General features: G+C 41.4%; 1 long non-coding RNA gene across 5 annotated transcripts in view; it reads right to left on the bottom strand.

Moving 5' to 3' along the window:
• Nucleotides 1-25,255, bottom strand: part of LOC109491516 — a 41,215-nt gene extending 15,960 nt beyond the window's left edge. For 2 of the 5 annotated variants that reach the window (XR_006585512.1, XR_006585514.1), the window contains exons 1-3: nucleotides 25,080-25,255; nucleotides 23,085-23,924; nucleotides 1,544-1,881 (exon numbers count right to left, since the gene is read on the bottom strand). This is a non-coding gene — a long non-coding RNA (uncharacterized LOC109491516). Of the gene's footprint in view, nucleotides 1-1,543; nucleotides 1,882-11,953; nucleotides 12,293-23,084; nucleotides 23,925-25,079 lie in introns of all 5 variants that reach the window. The other 3 variants (XR_006585516.1, XR_006585515.1, XR_006585513.1) reach the window with 3 other exon arrangements.
• Nucleotides 25,256-25,460: the final 205 nt, after the last annotated feature.

The raw sequence follows: 25,460 nt of genomic DNA, 5'->3' as shown, positions 1-25,460 counted from the left end.
AAAAAAAACCAAACAAACTTGAGAGACACCTTGATTATATCCTCTGCATGTCCTGAATGAGAGTCTACACACAATATCTGTGCTTAACATACATCAAATTCAAAAGGCCAGGTGCATATCCACTCACAATTCAATGGAGAGATGGCACACACACACACCCTATCTCTCTTTCTCTCTCTCCTCTGAAGAGGGCATATATCATAATGCAATACTTAGAAGGAGATGTATTAAATTGACATCTCACATCCATAGTAATTTTTTTACCATTTATTAGGCATTTACCATGTGCCAATTATCATGCTTTAAGCATACTTTGTTTTTTAAATTTATTTATTTTGAGAAAGAGAGAACAAGTGGGGGAGGGACAGAGAGAGGATCACAAGCAGGTTCCATGCTGTCAGCAAGGAACCCATGAGCCGTGGGGCTTGGGCCCATGAGCCGTGAGGTCATGACCTGAGCTGAAATCAAAAGTCATAGCCAACAGGTGCCCCTAAACATTTCTTTTAAACAACCACCTCAGTAAGTATATTCTATTTTTATCCCCATTTTACATTGAGCAAACTAGGTGAGATAAGTGGACTGAGGACACTGTTGGGAACACACTCTGGATTTAAGCCCAGTTCTGTCTGACTCTAAAACCAGGGCTACTAAACTTAGTTCCATGCTGATGATCATGCCTCACTTAGAACTAACAAAGTGAAAAGCTATGGGCAGTGTCAGATTTGATATAAGGATTCTGCTAAGAGTGAGAATACACTGCCTTGCAAAAAGATGAGCTCCCTGATACTGGAGGTATTCAAGAAAAAGTTGAAAGAACACTTCCTAGTGGAGGCTTCACCATTTGGTAGGCTTCTTGTTCTAAGAAGAATGGTTGGTCAAATCTGGATTTTTCACCAGAGAAACAGAGAACATATTTTTGGTAAGAAAGTTGACTGTTCTAGGGGCACCTGGGTGGTGGCTCAGTCAGTCAAGCGCCGACCTCGGCTCAGGTCGTGATCTTGCGGTTCATGAGTTCGAGCCCCGCGTTGGGCTCTGTGCTGACAGCTCAGAGCCTGGAGCCTGCTTCAGATTCTGTGTCTCCCTCTCTCTCTGCCCCTCCCACACTCGCCCTCTGTCTCTCAAAAATAAATAAACATTAAAAACAAAAGAGAAAGAAAGAAAGAAAGAAAGAAAGAAAGAAAGAAAGAAAGAAAGAAAGAAAGAAAGAAAGAAAAAAGGAAGGAAGTTGACTGCTCTACAAAACCAGACTAGAAATGACAGACAAAATGCAATGATTGGGCCATCATGAGGAAGGACTTCTTTTTAGTCCATGCAGTGAACCAGGCTTCGCTGAGAATGATGACCTTCTCTCCACGAGGTTGTTTATGGAAAAGCTGGTGACCACACATAGAGTTCCTTTTGCCTCTACCCTTGTCTAGGGGACTTTATTTTCTCTCACTTGTAGTTTTACCCCATTTTCCTAACTGATCCGTCCTCCAATCTCTCCACAACCTAGCCCATCCTCACACTGAACTATCACCACCACCACCCATGGCAGTCTTACTTTTCGCTCTCTTGCTTAAAGACTTGTTAGCTCACATTGGCAGGCTGAGTTCCCAGGGAAGCAGGACGAGACAGAGACCAGCAGGTCCGATGCTTACTCAGCAGAGCTCTTGACATGAACACCTGTGGCCAGGAGGAAAGGAGGCAGGACTGGGCACACGAAGAAGTCATCACAGCAGAGCTGCAACTAATCCCAAGGGGGACTTTCGATACTGGGACGGCCCTTCAGAGTTCTCCTGAAGTGGGGTAAGATGGGCAGCCTCTTTCTACTCCTATGTAGACCAGTCATCAGATGTAGGCTGCTCCAGGAAGCTGCGCGAGTTCAGGCAAGGCGGCTGCCTTCAGGAAAGAGTGTAAGAGAACTGAGACACGGGGTCATCTGCTAGCAGCACTCCATGAAGCTTAAGCCCACCAGTCCTGTAAGGGGATCTGGGCAACACAGCATAGTGTATGCCAGTGGAACACACTCAACTCCTTGACCTGACGTGCAAGGCCCTTCGCAATCTAGCCCCCGCTACCTGCCCAGCCCCATCTTTCTCCATTCCCTATTGCTGAACACAGATCCATTCGGCTTCTCAGGGGATTCTTCAATGTGCTGCCACTTTCATGATTTGTACATACGACCCGCTCTTTCTAGGATCCCCTTACCTGCTGTATTAGCTTCCTATGGCTGCTGTAACAAATTACCACAAACCATGTGCCTTAAAACAACACATATTTATTTCCTCACAGTCCTGGAGGTCCAAAGTCCAAACTTCAGTTCACCCAAGTCGAAATGAAGGTGTCAGCAGAGCCATGCTGCTCCCTGAAAGCTCTGGGGAAGAATCCAACTGTCTTTTCCAGCCTCTAGAGCTACATTCTTCGCATTCCTTGGCTCCAAGTTCCTTCCTTCGTCTTCAAAGCCAGCAGCAAAGTAAGTATCTTGCTTCATTGTCACCTTCACTTCTGCTGCTGTTACACCTACCTTTGTCGCCCTCTTATAAGGGTATTTGTGATTGCATTTGGGGGTCCACCGGGATAATATCGGACAATCTCTCCCACCTCGAGATACTTAATCACACCTGCAGGTCTCTTCTGTCATATAAAGGTAATGTTCGCAGACTCCAGGAAAAAGGACCTGGTTATCTTTGGGGGCCATTATTCCGCCTACCACACCTGCCTGACCCACCTCCCTCTCTTTCAAGTCCCAGATCAAGTGTCACCTCTTCTGTGAAACTTACATTGACATTCTCAGGTAGCTTGAATTGGCACCGCATTGTCATCCCTCAGCACTCAGCCTATGTCTTTATTCAATCAGTTATGCTGTCATGCATACTTCAGTCGTGAAACGATGAATTCATTCATTCGCTGAGCACTTCCTATGTGCCAGGCGCTGTTATGAATTCTTGGGATTTGAACAGTGAACAAATGGGACAAAAGGCCCTGCCACTGTCTAGCTTCTATTCCAATGAAGGTGGACAGACAACTTAAAGTTAACATAAATAGTGTGTTAGAAAAAAAACAAGTAGGCAAAAAAAAAAAAAAAAGAAAAGAAAAAGAAAAAAAAGCAGGAGCAGGAACATGAGCGACAGCCAGGTATAGGAGAATAGGAATGTAGCAGAGGAAGATGGAAATAGTTGCAATTTAAAACAGGTGGCCAAGGAAGGCCTCAAGGAAATGGTGACATTTGAGTGAAGCCTCGAAGGAGATCTGGATGGATATCTGGCAGAAGAGCTTTCTCTAGGTAGAGGGAAGCACCAGCACCAAGGTTCTGAGGCTAGTATATGGCTTACCTGTTTGGGGAGTAGAGAAGAGTTTCTAGAGCATTTTGTGCAGAGGGGTAATGTGATCTGTCTTTTAACAGGATCCCTTTCCTGGGGCTGCCACATATAGCCCTATGGGGTGTACATTCCACAGCACAGTCTAGTGGGTTCCGTTTACATTTTTAGTCCATGTACATAGACTATATGTGTAACAAAGAAACTATAATGGCTACTGGCTGAGAGAAAATGAAGGAGATGCCAGGGTGGAAGCAAGAAGACCAATGAAAAGGCCTTTATAATAATTCAGGCAATCTATCTACCGCTGGGCATCTCCAATGCCTAGAACAGAGAATGGAACGTGGTAAGCAGACAAGAATAAAATGACTATCACATTTTATATCATAGTGTAAGCTAGACTTGAGGACTCACTCACTGGTTACTTCTTGGATTCATAGTCTTGAATGAAGGGGTAGACCAGATGATTTTTCAAATCTAAAATTCTGTCAACCCAACCGCCATCTGGGCTTCTCCATTAGGATGTTCCACTATCATCTCCAATTCTACACGTTTAACCTGTATTTCTTTCTTTCTCCCCTCCCCACCTGAAAGAAGTTCCTCCTGGCTTTCCTCATCTGTTGATGGAGGCATCATTTTCCCACCTAGATTTGAAATCTGTTATTTTAACCAACTGTATCCAGGTCCAAGTCCTGGGACACCTCTTCTTTCAATTTCACTGCCCATAACCCAATCCTGCCCTCACCATGTCTCCCCAGGAGCCAAGAGCCCTCGGTGGCATCTCATTCTCTATCTGCCACCAAGTTTCTGCATTTGCGTCTTGCCATCCCTCCCCACCCCTCAGATGCTCTCCTGTCCTTTGCTGTACCTCCAGGACTTCCATCCAAGCTCAAGCCCTTTACGGTCCTTTGTCAGTCCCTATTGGCCCCATCCCTCTATGATCCCCTTCTCCTCAAAATTTCTCTGCCCTTTGTGGCCTGGCATTTGGTAATATCTAGAGAGGAGGTGATGGGTAGGGGAAAGAATGCAAGCTTTGGAGGCAGTCAGGTGGGAATAAAATCCCAGCTCAGCCATCTCCTAGTGTGGGGTCTTGGGAATTCATTCACATTCTCTGGGCCATCGTTTCTTCATATTAAAACTTTTTTAAAAAATTAAAACTTTAAAAAGTCTACTTCGTAGACCTGTGTGAGCATCCAAAGAGAATGTTTACAAAGCATCTTGTACACATTAGGCACTTGGTAAATACTGATTCCTTCTTCCCTGCCAGCTGTCCCTTGCCCGCAGCTCCCGTGCTTGTGTTTGGCATTTTGATTCCTTTCCCTACCACCTTATTGAATTCAGTTAAATTCTTATTTATAAGTATATGTTAATAACACATTTATTTCAGCCCGGGTTAGAACACCAGATTTTGGAAAACCCTTTCTCAGTAATTACCTACTTTAGGTATGTATCAAAATCACCTTACAATTGTCACTGTCAATTTTTTCAACTTATTTGGATATTTTCAAAAGCGCTCTACAATAGAAGAGAATAGTGTAATGAACCTCTGTGTCCCTGTTACCCAGCTCCAATAATTGTCAATTCTTAGCCAGTCTTGTTTCATCTGTTACTCTAAATTTTTATTTCCGAAGAAGCATTTTTCCCCAGAGTATTTTACAGCAAATCTCAGACATCATATTGTTCTACATATAAATAATTCAGTAGGTATCTCTACTATGTAAAGACTAGTCTCAGTTTGCTAGACCTGCCATAACAAAATACCATAGATTCAGTGACTTAAACAATAGAAATTTATTTTCTAACAGTTCTGGAATCTGTAAGTCCAAGATCAAGGCGTCAGCAGGTTTGGTTTCTCCTGAGGCCTCTCTTCTTGGCTTACAGATGGCCACCTTCTCTCTGTAACCCCACATGGCCTTTTCTCTGTGCCCATGCACTCTTGGTATCTCTTCCTCTTCTTATAAGGACACCAGGCCTACTGGATTAGAGCTCCACCCTTATGATCTCATTTAATCTTACTTATTTCTTTAAAGGCCCTGTCTCCAAATATAGTCCCTTTGGAGGGTAGGGCTTCAACATTTAAATTTGGGGGGAACACAATTCAGTCCATAATAGGACTTCTCAAAAACATGATTGTAGCATCATTATTATACCTAAAAAATAATAATAATTGCTTAATATTATCTAATATCCTGTCCTTGCTTAAACTTTCCTAGTTGCCCCCAAAAACATTTTAATTTTTTTTTAAGTTTTTTTTTTTTTTTCTTTTGAGAGAGAGAGAGTGAGACAGAGCATGAGCACGGGAGGGGCAGAGAGAGAGGGAGACACAGAATCCAAAGCCGGCTCCAGGCCTTGAGCTATCAGCACAGAGCCCGACGCGGGGCTTGAACTCACAGACTGCAAGATCATGACCTGAGCCGAAGTGAGACGCTTAACCGACTGAGACACCCAGGTGAGCTGCCCCAAAAACATTTTTAAATTGTTTAAATTAAGATTCACAAGGGGACATATTGTTTTAGAAATACAGATTCCCAGGTCTTTACCCTGGAGTTGTGATTTAGCTTCCACCCAGCTGCCTCTTCAGGAGACAGCCTCTGTGGAGTTATGATAATTTTTGACTGTAATGCTACCCCAATGGAAGTTTGGCCATAAATGTTTTAATCAAAATTATGCCAACATTGATAGATTTCTATCAAGAAAGTAATTTCTACAATAAGTGTTTTGTTTGTTTTTGAAAGAGAGAGAGAATGACCAAGCAGGGGAGGGGCAGAGCGAGTTGGGGAAAGAGAATCTTAAGCAGGCTCCATGCCCAGCTTGGAGAACAATTTGGGACTTGATCTCACAACCGCAAGATCATGACCTGAGCCAAAATCAAGGGTCTGAGGCTTAGACAGAGCCACCCAGGTGTCCCTAGAATAAGCGTTTTCTTTACTGAAGTATAGTTGGCATACAATATCATATTCGTTTCACATGTACGACATAGTGATTGACAATTAGATACATTATGCAGTGCTCACCATAGTAAGTGTAGTTATTATCGGTCACCATACAATGTTATTACAATATTATTGACTATATTCCCTATGCTGTACTTTTCATTCTTGTGACTTATTTATTTTATAAATGTGTGCCTCTTAATCTCCTTAATCTCCTCGACCTACTCTCCAGCCTCTTCCTTTGCTGGCAACTACCAGTTTGGTCTCTCTATTTATGATTCTGTTTCTGATTTTTTGTTTGTTCGCTTGTTTTGTTTTTTAAATTCCACATATAAGTGTAATCATATGGTATTTGTCTTTCTCTGTCTCACTTATTTCACTCAGCATAATATCCTCTAGGTTCATCCGAGTTGTCACAAAGGGCAAGATTTCTTCTCTTTTTTTAGGTCTGAGTAATATTCCATTGCATATATGTATACATGACATCTTTATTCATTCATAGGGCTTGTTTCTCTATCTTGGCTATTGTAAATAATGCTGCAATAAACATAGGGGTGCATGTGTCTTTCTGAATTAGTTTTTTTGTTTTCTTCAGGTGAATATTGAGAAGTAAAATTACAGGATCATATGGTATTTCTATTTTTCATTTTTTGAGGGACCTCACATTTTTTTCCATAGTGGCTGCACCAATTTATGTTCCCACCAACTGTGCATGAAGGTTCCCAGAACAAATGTCATTAAGTAATAAAATTCATTGATTCCCTAAGCACAATTCGTTTCCAGTTTTACCACTTTTATTATAGTTTATGGGACTTATTTTCATCAGCATTAATTGTTTTTCTGTTTAAATGTTATAATGAAATCTGATTCAGGTTTTCATCCGTGTCAAATTTCCCAATTATAACATCTGCCTTTCATTTTGTGGCCATTATTTCTACTAAATCCAATTTTTTCCCCAGTCAGATTTGGGTGTCTACATTTTGGTCAAGGTTGGATTCTTCAGGCCATTTTTTTCCCCGGTATGTAGTTTTAGCTGTTGTTACTCTTATTTTGTGGTGGTTATTTCCATCAGGAATATTCATTATTACTTGGTAATAGGCTGAGAGCTTAGATTTATTTCTTTACTTATCCATGAAAAAAATGCTATGTATCTAAGACATAGCAAGGGAGATAAAGTGTAGGAGTCAGAAAATGACAAAAAGAGACACACACAGGGGAGACAGATTGAGACAGAAGCTGCAGCTATCTTGAGATACTGTTTGCTAAGCTCTCTGAGGGGTCTGAATGTCCTGAGGGTCAAAATGGCGAGATTAAAACAATATGGAGACCGCAGTATGGTTGTTGAGCATGGGCTAGGCAAATAATTCCGGGACTTTAAATCCTAGGAAGTTAAACACACAGTGTTACTCACCCCGCCTCCTCCCCCTTTTATGGCTCTTTTTATTTCCTTCTTATCCTTGCCTTGGGACTGAATTTTAGCCCTCTGCTCTTCTTGAACTTCAGACTGACCACAGCCTGCCCCAAACCTCTGTTCCTTCCCTTCCATTGTTCATAAAGCACCTTTATCAGTGGTGACCTCCCACATGGTTTTATCAATGTCTAGCACGGTGCCCTACATGCAGTGAGTGTCCAATAATTACCTGTTACTGGTTTATCTTAAAGTATCACCCTTCTGACTTAAACTCCCATAAGCTAGGCCACTGTTAACAAAATCCAAACACATCTAACTCGACCTACCACTTCCTGGGGCTTAAGTGGGTGGATGGAGCCAGATTCGGCAATTCTGAACTGTTGGGGGGCCTCTCAATCTGTCTGCAGAATTGAAGCTTGAAAAGTTTTATTTTTTGCCGACGTTCCCTAGCAAATGCCTGCTGCACACCCACACACTTAGCCAGCAAGAAGAGAAGAGCTGTTGCAAGAATTGTTCCCTCTGGGACCAATCACCACAGGGGCAGCCCTCCCTGAAGATTCGTCCAGCGGGGGGCCTCCAGTCCCTCTAGTCCAGCCCCCCAGCTGCCATCCGCAGAAGCTCAGAAGGAGGAGGTGTTGAGGGGAGGTGCAGAGAAGGGCTACAAATGGCAGCTCCTGGAGGGAGAGTGAGGCCCTGGCGGAGTGACCTTGTGGAGGCCAGGAGGAGGGACACAGAAACCAAGCCAACAGAGAGACAAGTAGATAAGGAGGAGACTACAGGGCTAGGTTTTTGCAGATGTCTTAAATGGCTTGGAATGGCGGCACCCATAACGTAAACTGTGTGATTACAGCGTTAAAACCTGAGGATTAGCAAAAGAAAACAGAAGTAACAAGAGAGATCTGCTGGCATTTAAGGGAATAGGAGAAACAAGACTGAGACGGGCTAGACTTGATGTTTCTCAAACTCGGCCGCAGGTTGAGATCGCCTAGGGAGATTTAAAAAGACTGAGAGGCATGGGTCCCACCCCAAGAGACTTAGTTAATTGGTTTGGGGTGGGTTCTGGGCATCCAGATTTTGTAAACGCTCCCCAAGGGGTTCTAAAGTACAGCCAGCTGAGATCAACTGAGCTACACTGAAGACCACAAAGGAAATACAATCTGCTGTGTCTTCTGTGGCCCCGCAATGCAAGAGAGAAGGACCTTGGGCTGGACCCCCTTTGGTGTCTGTGGCCAGCTGTGTGTCTCAGTGGAGACAGCTGAGCATGTGCATCTCAAAGTCTTGGTTCTGGTTTGGGCTTGACCACCACCGTGGCTGGTGTGACCTTGGACAACGGGAGTCCTGGTCAGAGAAGACCTGAGCTCACCCTGTGCTGGGCTGGTCACTTCTCCCTGCCTGCACTTCCCTCACATAATCTCCAGCTCTGAAACATTTCAAGTCTCTACTTTCATTAAAATAGCCCAGTCACTTCTAGTTCAACAGATTTTTTTTTCATGAATTATTCAAACTTGGGAGTTGAATGTTGAAAATAACATGTTCGAGTTGTCCTCATTAGGAAGCTTTTAGCTGCGGATCTCCTGTCTTCCACTATATTTACAAAGCCCGGTATCCGCAGTTTTGGGGATGAACGCAGTCAATCATTTACAAAGTCTCTAGAGAATTCCACATGGAAGTAAAGTAAGTAATAAAACCCACACAATAAACAGAAATGGTGCAACAAAGGGAGCAACAAGGAGCAGCCGTGGGCACCCACAGCCTTCAGTAAGCCTCTCGGCCTCGCTGGGCTCTGTTTCACTTATGTTCATGAATGTCTATTTCATGCCTACCTTGTAGAAGGGGAATTAAACAGATGACAGTTGCCCTTGAAGGATCCCTAATCTGGGGGATTGTGGCAGACTCATAAATAGCCAATGATAGGGGAATATGAATGAGAGGCAGAATGTGGTACAGGCTTTTAACATCTGACTTTCTCCTTGACTTTTAACCATGAAGCAGTAAATCAGAGGAAGCAGAAGGTGGGACTGAGCGATGACACCCCTCAGAGGGGCCCAGAGCCTCTGCCTGTGGGACACCATAAAATCATCACAGACGTTGCCACGTTCCAGACAACACAGGGCTTCATTGCAATTGTGTCTTTAGATGGAATTGCTAAAGTGTGGAAATGAAAACCTAGTGGTCTGTATAATTTGTAATAAACTTATAAATATATTGTAACTCTAGAAGAAAGGTATTTCTAGAGAACAGAAGTGAGATAAGATTCATTTGCTTGGTTTTCAAGATCATTCTCCTTAAAGGGGCGCGTGGCTCAGTCGGTTAAGTGTCCGACTTCGGCTCAGGTCACCATCATACACAGTCTGTGAGTTCGAGCCCCGTGTCGGGCTCTGTGCTGACAGTTCAGAGCCTGGAGTCTGCTTCAGATTCTATGTCTCCCTCTCTCTCCTCTCCTCCCCTACTCGCGCGCTCTCTCTCTCTCTCTCTCTGGCTCTCAAAAATGAATAAATGTTAAAAAAATTTTTAAAAAAAAGATCATTCTCCTTATTATTACTTCATGATTAAATAAATCCCACCCAGGACAGTGGAGAAAGTTATATCTGGTGACTGTGTTCATGCATATCTCTGCAAGAATCAGCAGACAGTAATATCTGGAATTTTCACAGTATATGTCAAGGAGGTGCGGAAATTAAAATGCTAAGACATTTATGATATCATTTTACTTTGCATTGGAAAAGATGGTTGTAAGCTGTCATAATGTAAACCAGTAATACCTGACCTCTAGTGTGCATGGGAATCACACGTAAGCTCGGCTAAAACACTGCTGGTCCCACCTCCAGGATTTTTGATTCAGTAAGCCTGGGCCAGAGCTAGAGTATTCGCATTTCTAACAATTTCCCAGCTGCTGCTGCTGCTGCTGCTGCTGCTGCTGCTGCTGCTGCTGCTGCGGGACCACACTTTGGAAACTGCCAATAAGGGTATATAATTTCACTATACAAAATGCTGTGCAAGGCAGGAAAAAAAAATGCATTTGAGGACTCTCAGTGCTGTGCTTCTGCTCTACTGTGTGATCTCTCTTGTCTATGCATGTTCTGACTTAGCTCTCATAACCTACAACACTGATCTGTGGTTGATCAGCAGTAGAGAAATGTGTCTCTTCTTGGCCACCATCATCTTAAAGTATTATTGGCATATAAGTGCTATTGTAAAATCTGAAATTTGGCTCGTCGGTACTGGCTCCGCCAGTATCTTCACGAGTGAATGAGATGATTTTTAAGAACTTGCCCTGGGCTAGAATCCCATGATTTTATGAAGCAATGATTTTTAAGAAGCACTGTCCATTTGTTTTGGAAGGAGGAGGAAAATCTGTTATATACATCCATTCAGCTACTTATGTGCTAAGCCTCATTTAATTCTCTTGTGGCCCTTTGAGCTGCTGGCCATCTTAGAGATAGAGACATAGAAGTTCACAGAGCTTAGGTAACTTGTCTGCATCCCTTAGCTAATGAGTGATGGAGCAGATTTTGAACTCTGGGCAGTCCTTGCTCTGTCCAGCACACTGTGGGCTTTTCTGCTGTGGAGGCAAAGTGAGAATGATGTCGGGGAAATGCTCCTTCCCACGGACTTCTGCTCCCAAACACCACTGCCACTTGGGTGTTTGTGCCCAAGAGGGAAGCTTTGGTGCCAGGCCCCCTTGTTTAGAGATCTGGAATCCCACACACATGGAGAGTGAATGTGGGGCCAGGAGGGAGGGCGGAGGGCTAGGCCAAGCTCAGATAGCACAACTGTCAACCCAGCAAAAAATACAGAGAAAGGCGAAAACATTTCAAAAATACAACCACAGCCATTTTCTTCTTGTTAGAGCCAGTAGCTTTTGACCCTCGATGTGAATGGGCTTTTATTTTCCGTAAAAAAAAAAAAGAAAAAAAGAAAAAAAAAAGCTATTCTATTTGCAGCTCCCCTAATGACAGTGTTCACAGGGATGATGGGAGGAAACCTCTCCGTGACACAGGCGGGTCTTGCCAATCTTAACATCAAGTGATTCAAAATCACAGGCTGGAATGAAACTCAGGGAGGAAAACAGACCTACCCAAATCTGACCATTAGCGAGAAGGAAGTAAGAGCTATCAACCAACACTTACCAAGCGTCCCTTAGGGGCCATCTAGTCTTACATAAGCAGCTTTTCAAATTATTTGTAATCAGAAAGCCCAGCTCAGCCAGTCCCATAGGCTGCTAGAAACCCAACCAGCAGACTTCGTAGAGAACGGAAGCCAGGAGCATTAGCAGCAGACGCTGAAGAGGTATTTAAATGATAGCCTACCCTAGGAAGGAGCCCACGCGGAGAACACGGACAGATTCCAGGCTACGAAGCCATGTTCTTCCGGGAGGGGAGTGGCGGTGGTCCAGCTCAGTGTTTCTCAGACTTGAATGTGCTTGCAAATCACCCTGAGATTCCATCAAATGCAGATTCTGATTCCGTAGGTCTGGAGTAGGCCCAAGAGTCTGCATTTTCTACCCAGCTCCCAGGTGATGCCGATGCTGCCTGTCCACAGACCACACTACAATAGCAAGAATCTGGACAACTTTCCATGTGAGTCTTGAGTTCTTACGGGAGTCAATTTTCAGATCCTCAAAGCCCGTTTTTCCTCTTTTCTCAAATCTACCTAAGAAAAAATGAGGTCAAAGTTGTACGTTCCTCTTGTGAAATGGACTTCTTTCCACCTTACAGAGCAAAGGCCCTCCTCCTTGCATCTCACATCTTAGGGAATACATTGCCTCGGGTGCAAAACCCACCAGGTTCCCTGGTAAAGCAACAATGTGAAACATCGATGTTATGATGAGAAACTGACTCACTCTAATAAATGGTTACAAACATTTTCACAAGTCAAAGAGTATTGATTCATTGCTTGCAACAAAGTTGAAGGAGATGTCAATTATCCACTGAGTGTTCTTTTAAAATAATCTTGAGGGGCGCCTGGGTGGCTCCATGGATTAAGTGTCCGGCTCTTCCTTTCAGCTCAGGTCATGATCTCAAGGTTTGTGAGTTTGAGCCCCTGATCAGGCTCTGCACTGACAGCCCGCAGGGAGTCTGCTTGGAATTCTCTCTCTCTCTCTCTCTCTCTCTCTCTCTCTCTCCCTCCCTCCCCCACTTGTGCACGGGCGCAGACACACACACACACACACACACACACACACACACACACACACCCGCTCTCTCTCTCTCTCTCAAAATAAATACATTAATAAAAAAATAAATTTTGGGGCGCCTGGGTGGCTCAGTCGGTTAAGCGCCGACTTCAGCCAGGTCACGATCTCGCGGTCCGTGAGTTCGAGCCCCGCGTCAGGCTCTGGGCTGATGGCTCAGAGCCTGGAGCCTGCTTCTGATTCTGTGTCTCCCTCTCTCTCTGCTCCTCCCCCGTTCATGCTCTGTCTCTGTCTCTGTCTCAAAAATAAATAAACTTTAAAAATAAAAATAATAATAATAATAATAATAAATTTTGAGGAAAAAACAACCACGAAGTGATTTTGAACATTTAACTCAAAAAAATTCAAAGAACTAAAATGACATTTCTATAACAAAACTTCCAATCCCACTGCTTAAATATGAACAAAATACCTCAGCATTTACATCTTTTAAAAAACAAAAAAAAAATTGGGGTGCCTGGGTGGCTTAGTCAGTTGACTGTCCGACTTTTGCTCAGGTCATGATCTCACATCTCGTGAGTTCGAGCCCACAGCAGGCTCTGGGCTGACAGCTCAGAGCCTACGGCCTGTTTTGGATTCTGTCTCCTCCTCTCTCTCTGCCCCTCCCCCACTCGCTCTCCGTCTGTCTCTCTCTCTAATATAAATAAAATTTTTTTTAATTAAAAAACATAAAAATAAAAAATGAAAAAATAGAATGAGTACTGATGCTGAAACCTATTCCATTTTGGCAATTTTATTAATAGTCAACATGTAAATATTATTTAATTTGTTTTAAAAAGCAAAGCAATGTAAATAAAGAAAATATCTATCTTATGAAAAGATCTGTTTCCAATAAACATTTTGTTTAAAAATAATAATTACCCAAACACATTTATGTTGTTTTCATAATTTGTATACCAGTGATGACTGTATGACTCAACCCAGAAGAAATGTGTTAACACTTAGAGACTTATAGGCTCTGAGTTTATATATATTATTTTGTTATAGAAAAAGATGACACAAATTATGTTTCATAAGGATAAAGTTTTATGAGGTAAAAGAAGGGAAATAGGAATCAAAGAGAAGAAAGAATGATGCAACGTTTAAGAACCTGTTCTTCTATTTCTAAAATGATGCTGATGTCAAATCACCATGGTATATAGGTTCCATTGGAAGCATTTTTAAAAATCATATAAAAGTCTTGTTTTAAATGTCAATACTTTATGAAGAGTTTGCCCTTGTGTATTTTTATCACATGATTATATATCAAATTACCGTAGAATATAGATTCCATTGGAAACAGTTTTTGAACTGTGCAAAAGGCTTGTTTTAAAATATCAGCATTTAGGGGTGCCTGGGTAGCTTAGCTGGTTGAGCATCCAACTGTTGATTTTGGCTCAGGTCATGATCTCACAGTTCATGGGACCAAGTCCCACGTCAGGCTCCAAGCTGACAGTGGGGAACCTACTTGGGATTCTCTTTCTCCCTCTCTCTCCACCACTCACACTCAATCTCTCTTTCAAAATAACTAAATAAACTTAAAAAAAATAATAAAATGTTGGTATTCATAATAAGCAGACACTTGCACTCTTTACAACTACTTAAACTCATAACAAAATGTAAATGAAAATTATGAACTATACATAGTTTTTCATATTTTCTCTAACAAGTTCATAGCAAAACAAACAAAAAGTTTGAAGACCACATGTCTGAAAGCTTTTCCTCTGATCTTCAAGGCGCATCAGAGCATATCAACACACAGGGTCATCTTGTCTGCTATGAAGCCCTCTCAGGCAAGCAGAGCAACCCCCTTGTGACCTCATGCCTTCAAGTCTGCCCAAGACCTGATTCCAACCTCACACTGTCATCCTGCAGTGCGATTACCTCTAACTCCTGTTCACATCCTCTCCAGCAGCTCCTTAGCCCAGGCATGAAGGAGCAACTCAATGCTGGAGGACAGATGAAGGATGGATGGATACATGCATACATGGACAGATTGCAGCCTACGTAGTCAGGCATTCTAGATTATTCAGGACAAAAGCATTGATGTTTAAGGTTAAAAACAGCTCTCTGCGACCCTGATTCCAAGGGGCTCTCTGTATAATAGCATTCCACCAGATTATCACCACCTTCTGCTCATATCATAAAGGGTGCACCTGACTGGGAGGAATTAATGTTGTGGCAGAACAGTCTTCTCAGCTTTTAGGAGGATTATCTTTGGTATCTTGGTTTTACTGGTTAGTTTTTTATTTTAATTTTAAAATAACTGTATTCAAATTATGGGTTATTTATATGGTTTTGTTTTTTTGTTTTCTTTTTTTGGAAGTGGGGAGGTGGGAGGAATAGGGAAGGTTGATAGAGAAGATAAAAGAGAATACAAATTGGTATCTCCAAACGATACCATCACTTCCTTGAGTTATTTAATACATAGCCATCCATTCCAGTCATCTTCTCATTTCTGATCTCCGTTTTTCTTCCTTATTTAATACTTACAAAAATGTATAAAGTATTAGTAATAATAGTATAAACTGGGGCACCTGGGTGGCTCAGTCAGTTAAGTGTCTGGCTCTTAACTTTGGCTCAGGTCATGACCTCACAGTTCATGAGTTTGAGCCCCATGTTGGGCTCTACACTGACAATGCAGAGCCTACTTGGGATTCTCTCTCTCTCTGCCCCTCCCTCACTTGTCTGCTCTTTCTCTCTCTCAAAATAAATAAATATACTTAAAAATTTTTTTTAAATATGAACTTTCATGGTTCTACCACTCTGTTCAAGAAAGAGAACATTATCAGTCCCAAGTCCCCTCTGTGCCCCACCTTCGTGTCTTTCTCCTGACTTCCCTTTTCCCAAAAGTAAGCACTGCTCTAAGCTGTGTGTATATCATCCCATCACTTTTTTAAAAATAGATTTTCACACATGTCTTAACACTATATGGTTCAGTTTTGCCTGTTTTTGCACTTTGTATGTTATCATAGTCCATATATTTTTCTACAACGTGATTTTTTTCACTTGACATTTTGTTTGAAAAAAGCATCCATCTTGTGTACGTAGCTAAAGTTCATTAATTTTCATTGCAGCAAGGTATTCATTGTACAAGTATGGCAAAGATGATCCATTTTCCTATTGATAGCCATTTAAATAGTATTTTATCATTTTCACTACAATAGAAATACTGCTGTGGACATATTTGAACCTACGTCAGTTGCACACGTGTGTGAGTTAGTAGGAGGAGGGATCCACACATTCCTAGGAATTTCTGGGTTACAGAACACTTTATGTGTATGTTCAACTTTACTAGATAATGCCAAATTATTTTTTTTAATTTTTTTTCATGTTTGTGAGAGAGAGATCAGAGTATGGGCGGGGGAGGGGCAGAGAGAGAGGGAGACACAGAATCCAAAGCAGGCTCCAGGTTCTGAGCTGTCAGCACAGAGCCCAATGTGGGGTTTCAACCTACAAACCGTGAGATCATGACCTGAGCCGAAGTCAGACGTTCAACCAGCTGAGCCACCCAGCCGCCCCAATAATGCCAGATTATTTCTAAAAGTGGTTGGAATAATTTATACTCCCACCAGCAGTGTATAAGACTTCATGTTAACCCATGGCTTCACCAACATGTTTTTAAAATGTTTTATCAATTTGGGGGCTATAAAATGTTACCTCATTCTTTAATTTGTATTTCCCTAATTATAAATGATTGAACATGTTTCCCTGTTTATTGGACATTCATGGTTTCTTTTCTATTAAATACCTTTCTGTGCCTCTTGCCTATTTTTTTTTTATATGAAATTTATTGACAAATTGGTTTTCATACAACACCCAGTGCTCATCCCAAAAGGTGCCCTCCTCAAAACCCATCACCCACCCTCTCCTCCCTCCCACCCCCCATCAACCCTCAGTTTGTTCTCAGTTTTTAACAGTCTCTTATGCTTTGGCTCTCTCCCACTCTAACCTGTTTTTTCCTTCCCCTCCCCCATGGGTTCCTGTTAAGTTTCTCAGGATCCACATAAGAGTGAAACCATGTGGTATCTATCTTTCTCTGTATGGCTTATTTCACTTAGCATCACACTCTCCAGTTCCATCCACGTTGCTACAAAAGGCCATATTTCAGGGCGCCTGGGTGGCGCAGTCAGTTAAGCGTCCGACTTCAGCCAGGTCACGATCTCGCGGTCCGTGAGTTCGAGCCCCGCGTCAGGCTCTGGGCTGATGGCTCAGAGCCTGGAGCCTGTTTCCGATTCTGTGTCTCCCTCTCTCTCTGCCCCTCCCCCGTTCATGCTCTGTTTCTCTCTGTCCCAAAAATAAATAAACGTTGAAAAAAAAATTTAAAAAAAAATTAAAAAAAAAGGCCATATTTCATTTTTTCTCATTGCCACGTAATATTCCATTGTGTATATAAACCACAATTTCTTTATCCATTCATCAGTTGATGGACATTTAGGCTCTTTCCATAATTTGGCTATTGTTGAGAGTGCTGCTATGAACATTGGGGTACAAGTGGCCCTATGCATCAGTACTCCTGTATCCCTTGGATAAATCCCTAGCAGTGCTATTGCTGGGTCATAGGGTAGGTCTATTTTTAATTTTCTGAGGAACCTCCACACTGCTTTCCAGAGCGGCTGCACCAATTTGCATTCCCACCAACAGTGCAAGAGGGTTCCCGTTTCTCCACATCCTCTCCAGCATCTATAGTCTCCTGATTTGTTCATTTTGGCCACTCTGACTGGCGTGAGGTGACACCTGAGTGTGGTTTTGATTTGTATTTCCCTGATAAGGAGCGACGCTGAACATCTTTTCATGTGCCTGTTGGCCATCCGGATGTCTTCTTTAGAGAAGTGTCTATTCATGTTTTCTGCCCATTTCTTCACTGGGTTATTTGTTTTTCGGGTGTGGAGTTTGGTGAGCTCTTTATAGATTTTGGATACTAGCCCTTTGTCCGATATGTCATTTGCGAATATCTTTTCCCATTCCGTTGGTTGCCTTTTAGTTTTGTTGGTTGTTTCCTTTGCTGTGCAGAAGCTTTTTATCTTCATAAGGTCCCAGTAATTCACTTTTGCTTTTAATTCCCTTGCCTTTGGGGATGTGTCGAGTAAGAGATTGCTACGGCTGAGGTCAGAGAGGTCTTTTCCTGCTTTCTCCTCTAAGGTTTTGATGGTTTCCTGTCTCACATTTAGGTCCTTTATCCATTTTGAGTTTATTTTTGTGAACGGTGTGAGAAAGTGGTCTAGTTTCAACCTTCTGCATGTTGCTGTCCAGTTCTCCCAGCACCATTTGTTAAAGAGGCTGTCTTTTTTCCATTGGATGTTCTTTCCTGCTTTGTCAAAGATGAGTTGGCCATACGTTTGTGGGTCTAGTTCTGGGGTTTCTATTCTATTCCATTGGTCTATGTGTCTGTTTTTGTGCCATCTTGCCTATTTTTTAATAGAGTTTTTGTTTTTTCATTGATTTTTAAAATATGTGTGTATTAAACGTGTGTTATAAAACATGTCATATATATATTACACAACGTACGTTTTTTTCTGGATAGAATTCCTTGTCAGTTATGTTTTGTGAATTTCTTTTCCCAGATTATATCTTGTATTTCACATTGTTCTGCCCTCTTTTGATAATCACAAGTTCTTAATTTTCACAGGGCCAAGTTTGACAACACTTTCCTTGCCTATTTTTCTTTGTTTAGAAAACTGTTTCCTGTATGGAGATCAAACAGGTATTCTCCTCTATTTTCTTCTAAAAGTTTTGAAATTTTCCTTTTCACATGCAACTCTTTGGTTTACCTCGAATTCACTATTGTGTTCTGTGTGAGGGAGGAACCAAACCCAAAAAAATTTTCCCGTAAGTATATTGCATGTTCCATACTTTTCTCCCCAATCTGTAGTGCCAGCTCCATTATTGGTATAAAACATTCCTAACCATGCATGGGGCAAGTTCTGGGATCTGCTCTGTTCCGTTGGTTTCAATTTAAAAAATCTCTCTTTAGCTTCTTTCCAATTGTGCTTCAATCAGTGTGGGGAAGTCATACCATTACCCTCATTTGGCTGAGGATTTGGGGGGCTATCTGGTAACTGCATCTACCTCACAGCATTGGCGTGAAGATCTCACACAGGATATGACACACACATTGTTTAAGAAAATGCCTGGCCCAGAGTAAACCCCTCAGTAAACTGTACTTATCATTACCATGATACCTTATAGTGTTCATAATTTACTTTCTTTAGTGTCAACAGTGGCTACATTCCTTAAAAAATAAATTTATTTTATTTTTATAATTTATTATAAAATTATCTGAGGATATTCAGGGAGAGGGCAGGCCATGTAGCATATACTGCCTGCTTTATGCCAACAAAATTAATTAAAAGAAAAGAGGAATTAAGTCATGAAAAAATATGTGTCTGTATCACAAGGAAGGATATTAAAAGGAGAGGTGGGCTCTTTGGCCAATGATCAGCTCAAGCCAGATCTGAGAGTGTTTGAAAATTTCATCAAGATTTAAATTTAAGGCATCTTATGGATTGTGGTGATATTAAAATATGTCCACAAATTCTTTTTTTAAATTTTTATCATTTTATTTATTTGAGAAAGAGAGAGGGAGAGAGAGAGAGAGAGAGAGAGAGAGAGAGAGAGAGAGAGAGAGAGAAAGAGAATCTCAAGCAGGCTTCACGCTCAGCACAGAGCCCAGTGTAGGGCTTGATCCCACAACCCTGGGATCATTGCCTGAACCAAAATCAAGAGTCAGACGCTCAACCGACTGAGCCACCCAGGTGCCCCTGTCCACAAATTCTTTAACATTCCTCTTCTCAAAAAGTGGAGCCTAAATCCCTTCCCTCAAGTGTGGGCTAGACTTAATGGCTTACTCCTACTAACTAATAGATTGTGCTGGAAGTGATATTTATGTGACTTCCAAGATCAGGATCCAAGGTGTATGGCTTTGTTTTTGCCCTCTTTTGAATTATTCATAGTGGAGGAAACCAAGTGATATGCTGTGTGGACACTCAGGTAGTCCTAGGGAGAGGTCCATGTGGTGAGGAACTGAGGGAACCATCTTGGCAACAGATCATCCAGTCCCAGTCAAGCCTTGAGATGACTACAGTCCCAGCAAAATCTTGACTGCAACTTCATGACAGACCTTGAGTCAGAACCACTTAGCAAAGCTGCTTCCTAATTTCTCAGCCCCAGAAACTATTGAGATAATAAATGTTTGTTGTTTTAAGTCACTACGTTTTGAGTTAATCTATTACACAGCAGTAGATAACTCATATATGGGTCTTCCATGGTTGATAACAAATAAAAAATGTGATAAAAAATAAATAATTAAAACGTTAAAATTAAAAAATAAATTAATTTAAAAAATAAAATTCAAACAAGTTAATTTAAAAAATTAAAAAATAAAGAAAAAGAAGCTGAGGAGAAGACAGTGATGGATATGAGGAAATGACTTGATGTTTGTATCCGGATAATGACCAGGGTTGGTAGAGGTTTCCATAGTCCAGTGACATTTGCTTAAAAGTAGAAGAGGTACTATCCCATTTGTTAATTTGCTTATTTTAATGAGGGAAGAATATTAAGATGAAGAACAGCATTTTAAGTACATGATGTGTCTTCATCATGAAGACACATGAATAGCTCCGTTTTACAGATGAAGAAATATAGCTCAGAGTTACACAACCAGTAAGTGGAGAAGTCTGCCCAACTCCAGAGCCCATTCCCTTAAAATTTATGTTATACTGGAATCTTCTATGATACCATAGTCAGTCTTATTATAGAATATCTAATTTCTACTATCCGATTTCATAAACACTTGTTGAACACCCACAGTGTAAGCATCTCACTACCTATGTGATTCCAAATTAAATCTGGGTCTGTCCCTGCTCTTGAGTTGTACACAATCTCAACATAATATCTAAAAGCTGTGACCTTCTCACCACCTCTGCTGGCACACCCTACCCGAAGTCATCATCCTTCCTCACCTAGACCCCAACAAATAGCCTTCCCTGACTGGTTGCCTTGCTGTATTCCTACCCTGCTCCCTCTGTTCTCCACGTGTCCAAAATGATCTTGTCAAAATACCATTTCAGTCATGACACTCGCCTGTTAATACCCACCAATGGCTTTCCACCGAATAAAATCCAATCCCTTCACCACAACCTGCACAACTCCACAGAGTCTAGTCTCTGCCTGTCCCTGATCCCTCTTTCTTTCCCAGTGGCCTCATTTTCCAGCCACATAGGCCACTTCTCCAGTCCTCAGTCCTGTCGGGCCTCCTTCTTCCTGGAAAACTTGTCCTGCTCTTCCCATATTTCCGATCTCAGTTTAAATGTCACCTCCTCAAGGGAGCTTTCTCAGACCGCCCCCTTACTCTACCCACCTTCTGTCTCCCAGCACATCACGGGTTTCCTTACAGCAATTATCACAATTTTATGCACTAATACATTTGCTTATTTTTCTATTTTCCCCACTGGAATGTAAACCTCTTGAAGGCAAAAGCCATGTATATCAAGATCACACTTTTTTATGTCCAACCTAGTTCTGTGCCTGCATAGTGTGGATGCTGAATAACTATTTATTGAATGAATCAACTGATCAGCTGAGGGGGGGAGAAAACCAGCAAATAATTATAATATAGGTGTCAATCATAATGGTTACCATTTCTCAAATGCTCCTGATGAGCCAGGCAATGTCTTCATACACTTAAAATCTTGTTTTGTTGAGTTCTTATATTGTTCCAAGTCCTTACAAATACCATTTTTTATTTCCACAAGAACTCTGCAGAGCAAATACTATCATCTTCATTATTACAGATGAGGAAACTGAGGCTGTACACAATTTATAACACAGTTTATGGAAGGCCACTAGACAAGAAAGTGGAAAAGTCAAGATGTAACAGAACAGTCTTGCTACCAAGACTACACCTTTGCCTTTTTAAAAATATGTTTATTGGGGCGCCTGGGTGGCTCAGTCAGTTAAGCGTCTGACTTCGGCTCAGGTCGTGATCGTGCAGTCTGTGAGTTTGAGCCCCATGCTGGGCTCTGTGCTGACAGCTCAGAGCCTGGAGCCTGTTTCAGATTCTGTGTCTCCCTCTCTCTCTCTGACCCTCCCCCATTCATGCTCTGTCTCTCTCTCTGTCTCAAAAATAAAGGTTAAAAAAAATTTTTTTTTTAAAATAAATAAAAATATGTTTGTTTATTTTTGAGAGAGAGAACGTGAGCAGGGAAGGGGCAGAAAGAAAGGGGGAGGCAGGTTCCCAGGAGGGTTCTGTGCTGACAGTGGTGAGCCTGAGGCGGGGCTCAAACTCACAAAACATGAGATCATGACCTGAGCCAAAGTCAGACACTCAACTGAGTGAGCCACCCAGGTACCCCTACCTCTCTGCCTTATATCACATCATGTCTCTAAAACTTGGCACGTCACACAAAACATGAGTTAAGTGCAAATCCTTGTATCACCATCACCCTATTCTAACCAATAAAGAACCAGTTATAACCAGGGATGTACCAAGTGCTATAGAACTCCCTGCACTTACCTAATAAAATACAATTATACACATTAACGCGTTTACATATATGAAATGCTTAGCTTCATGCCAGGCACAAAATAGTCACTCAAGAAACAGTTGCTCTAACTGGGAGGTTGACTCTCAAGGTGGTTAAGGGCATGGACTTTGGAGCCGGGCTAAATCTGAATTTGAATCTGGTCTCCTCAACTTACTAGTTACATGACCTCAGGTAAGTTCGCTCACACTTCACACCTCGATATCTTCTTAGGTTTGCTGTAAGATTAAATGCATTTCAAATGCTTGGCACAGTACCTGGCACATGATAAAGAGCTAACAATCAATAATTTTTCATTGTGTTGGCTATTGAAGTATCACAGAAAAAGTGTTTAACTCTCCTCAGAGCAGCTGCATGCTGTGTTACCTGATGTTAGCACCTTTGCATTTCAGGGGGCTGTGCAAGCATGGAGCCCATCAATGCTGCCCCATTTATTTGGTCATATGGCTGACCCTGTCTTCTTTCAGACTGTCTGCTGATAATGTGGAGCATTCGGAATTCTTAACTTGTGGTTATTGTTTACCAAATGAAACAAATATATATATATATATATATATATATATATATATATATATATATAAACACTCTCTCTCTCTCTCTCTCTCTCTATATATATATATATATAGAGTGATGCAAGAATTTTAATTACGGAAAAGGGAATATTGATTAATTTAATAATGTCATATTGTGACATGAAAAAGAATGTTGAAGCAAGAGAAAACTGACCTCTCATATCAGCTCTTCCTAGCTGTGCATGCTTGGGGTTGGTTAAGTGGCTTTTCTGAGTTTCTGTTTCTTCGTCTATAAAATGAATACAGTAAAACTTACTTGCTAGATTATTAGGATTATTTGAATGTATACGAGTCATGTGGGACAGTGAATTGTGCATAGTAGGTCCTCAATCCATAGCAAATAAACTCATTTGCTGATCCAGAGACCCAGACCCTAAGTTAGGTGTCAAAACTAAAAAAGAAAAAAAAGGTATCTTTCTGCATCATAGATTCTAATACATGGATTATAAAATGATAATTTCATTTGGATCACATGGTGGTATTGCTGTTGCCAACATTTCAATATTGGCAGATATATTAATACCGTTGGAAAACTTCCATTGTCCTCAAGGTATGTTTTCACTAGAAGCATCGGAAGAGACAGTAGGTGTTGTCTCCCATAAATTAAACACTATGTTAATAATTCATTAATTTATGATGAAAAACATTAACAACTTTAGGAAGCAGGACTCAAGCCTTCTCTAATCAACACATTCTCTTCCGGGAGGAGATGTACATAGATGGTCAGATTGTAGACAGAGGATTCCTTGGTGAAGAGCAAATCAGAATATGGGGTGTGTTCAACAATCCCAATGGCCAGTGACGTCAATCCATAATGAATTCATCCAATAATTCCCTCCAAGGGGAACTACGGGAAAGAGCTCCAAGGGGTAATTACCTGAGTCTACGCTCTCTAATGGACAGCCCTGGAGAACACCATTGACTTGTTATTCTTTTGCACACTTGACTCTTCTTTGGTTGCGCTCCATGCAGACATAGTTCAGTTCAAGCCCTCCTATGTAATAAAATTGATAAGTGTAGTGTGTTAGCAGAATACTTTTTTTTAAATTTTTTTAACGTTTTATTTATTTTTGAGACAGAGAGAGACAGAGCATGAATGGGGGAGGGGCAGAGAGAGAGGGAGACACAGAATCGGAAGCAGGCTCCAGGCTCTGAGCCATCAGCCCAGAGCCCGACGTGGGGCTCGAACTCACGGACCGCGAGATCGTGACCTGAGCTGAAGTCAGCCGCTTAACCGACTGAGCCACCCAGGCGCCCCAGCAGAATACTTTTTTAAGTAAATAGGGGAAAAGTTCACTGGAAAAAAAATGAGGGAATTATAAAAAAAGAATGCATTCAACATTTTATTCCAAAATTTAAATGCACCTTTGTATGTCAATCTTTTGATCTAGGACTAAGACCGATTCATTAAAATTTACCTCATTTCCCTTGCATAAAGCCCACCTACAAGGAGTCATCTACAATTTCCTTTTAGGTTTCTTTAAAGTGAAGGAAGAACATAAAGGTCCCTATGAAGCAATCTGAGAGCAGAATACTTCTAGATTTTTACAATTTCAACCCAAAGTTGTCTCATTTACATATCATTCAATGGCAACTTTAATAAAAAGCACCTTGGCCAAGTTTTTCACAGCACCTAACTTAATTTTCATCAGTACAAGAACTCATCATTTTTTTTTTTGCACTCATTATTTCACAGATTAACATAGTATTTTATTTAAGTATATAATTACAAAAGGCACAACTGGCATAAAACAGGTTTGGGAACAAACCCAACTGAGTCTAGGAAAGTCTATAATGTTATTAGGAGACATACATCAGACTGGACTTCCAGCCAGAAGTTTTTAGTGAGATGTGGGCATTCATCAGAATGTCTTACAGAGAAAACAGCACATCAGCTAACCTAGCTAGTCTGTTTAGTGGGAGTCAGTTAAAAAAATACAATCTAGAAGCTTTTTTTTTTTTTTTTTCAGATCATGGCTTATATAACTGGTTGGATCCATGCTCTCTTAGATACAATTACAATCCTCTCTTGCCTCCCTGAGAATACAGCCACCCACTATTTAGCCACCCAATGAGTGATTATTAAGTCAGGAAGATTCCCTTCTCATTTATCACAAGCTCATTTTGTAGCTCCTGGTTTGGAACTTACCTTGCTATAGCCACTGTGTGATACTTCCAGGATCTGTTGTAAGGATCAAATGTGAGGGGTGCCTGAGTGGCTCAGGTGGCTAAGTGGCCAACTTTGGCTCAGGTCCTGATCTCGAGGTTCACAAGTTCAAGCCCTGCATTGGGCTCTGTGCTGACAGCTCAGAGCCTGGAGCCTGCTTCGGATTCTGTGTCTCCCTCTCTCTCTGCCCCTCCTTTGCTTGTGCTCTCTCTCACTCTGGAAAATAAATAATAAAACATTTTTTAAAAATGTTAAAAAAAAAAGAAACTGTATCTGTGAGAACACTTTGTTAACTCAAAAGCCTTAATCTAAAGGCTGTCATTCATTCTGTGTGCATTTATCAAACCATCCTGTTAGATTGTG

Source organism: Felis catus, chromosome C2, assembly GCF_018350175.1.
Source record: "Felis catus isolate Fca126 chromosome C2, F.catus_Fca126_mat1.0, whole genome shotgun sequence".
NCBI lineage: Eukaryota > Metazoa > Chordata > Mammalia > Carnivora > Felidae > Felis > Felis catus.
This window is presented reverse-complemented; position numbering and strand designations above follow the sequence as displayed.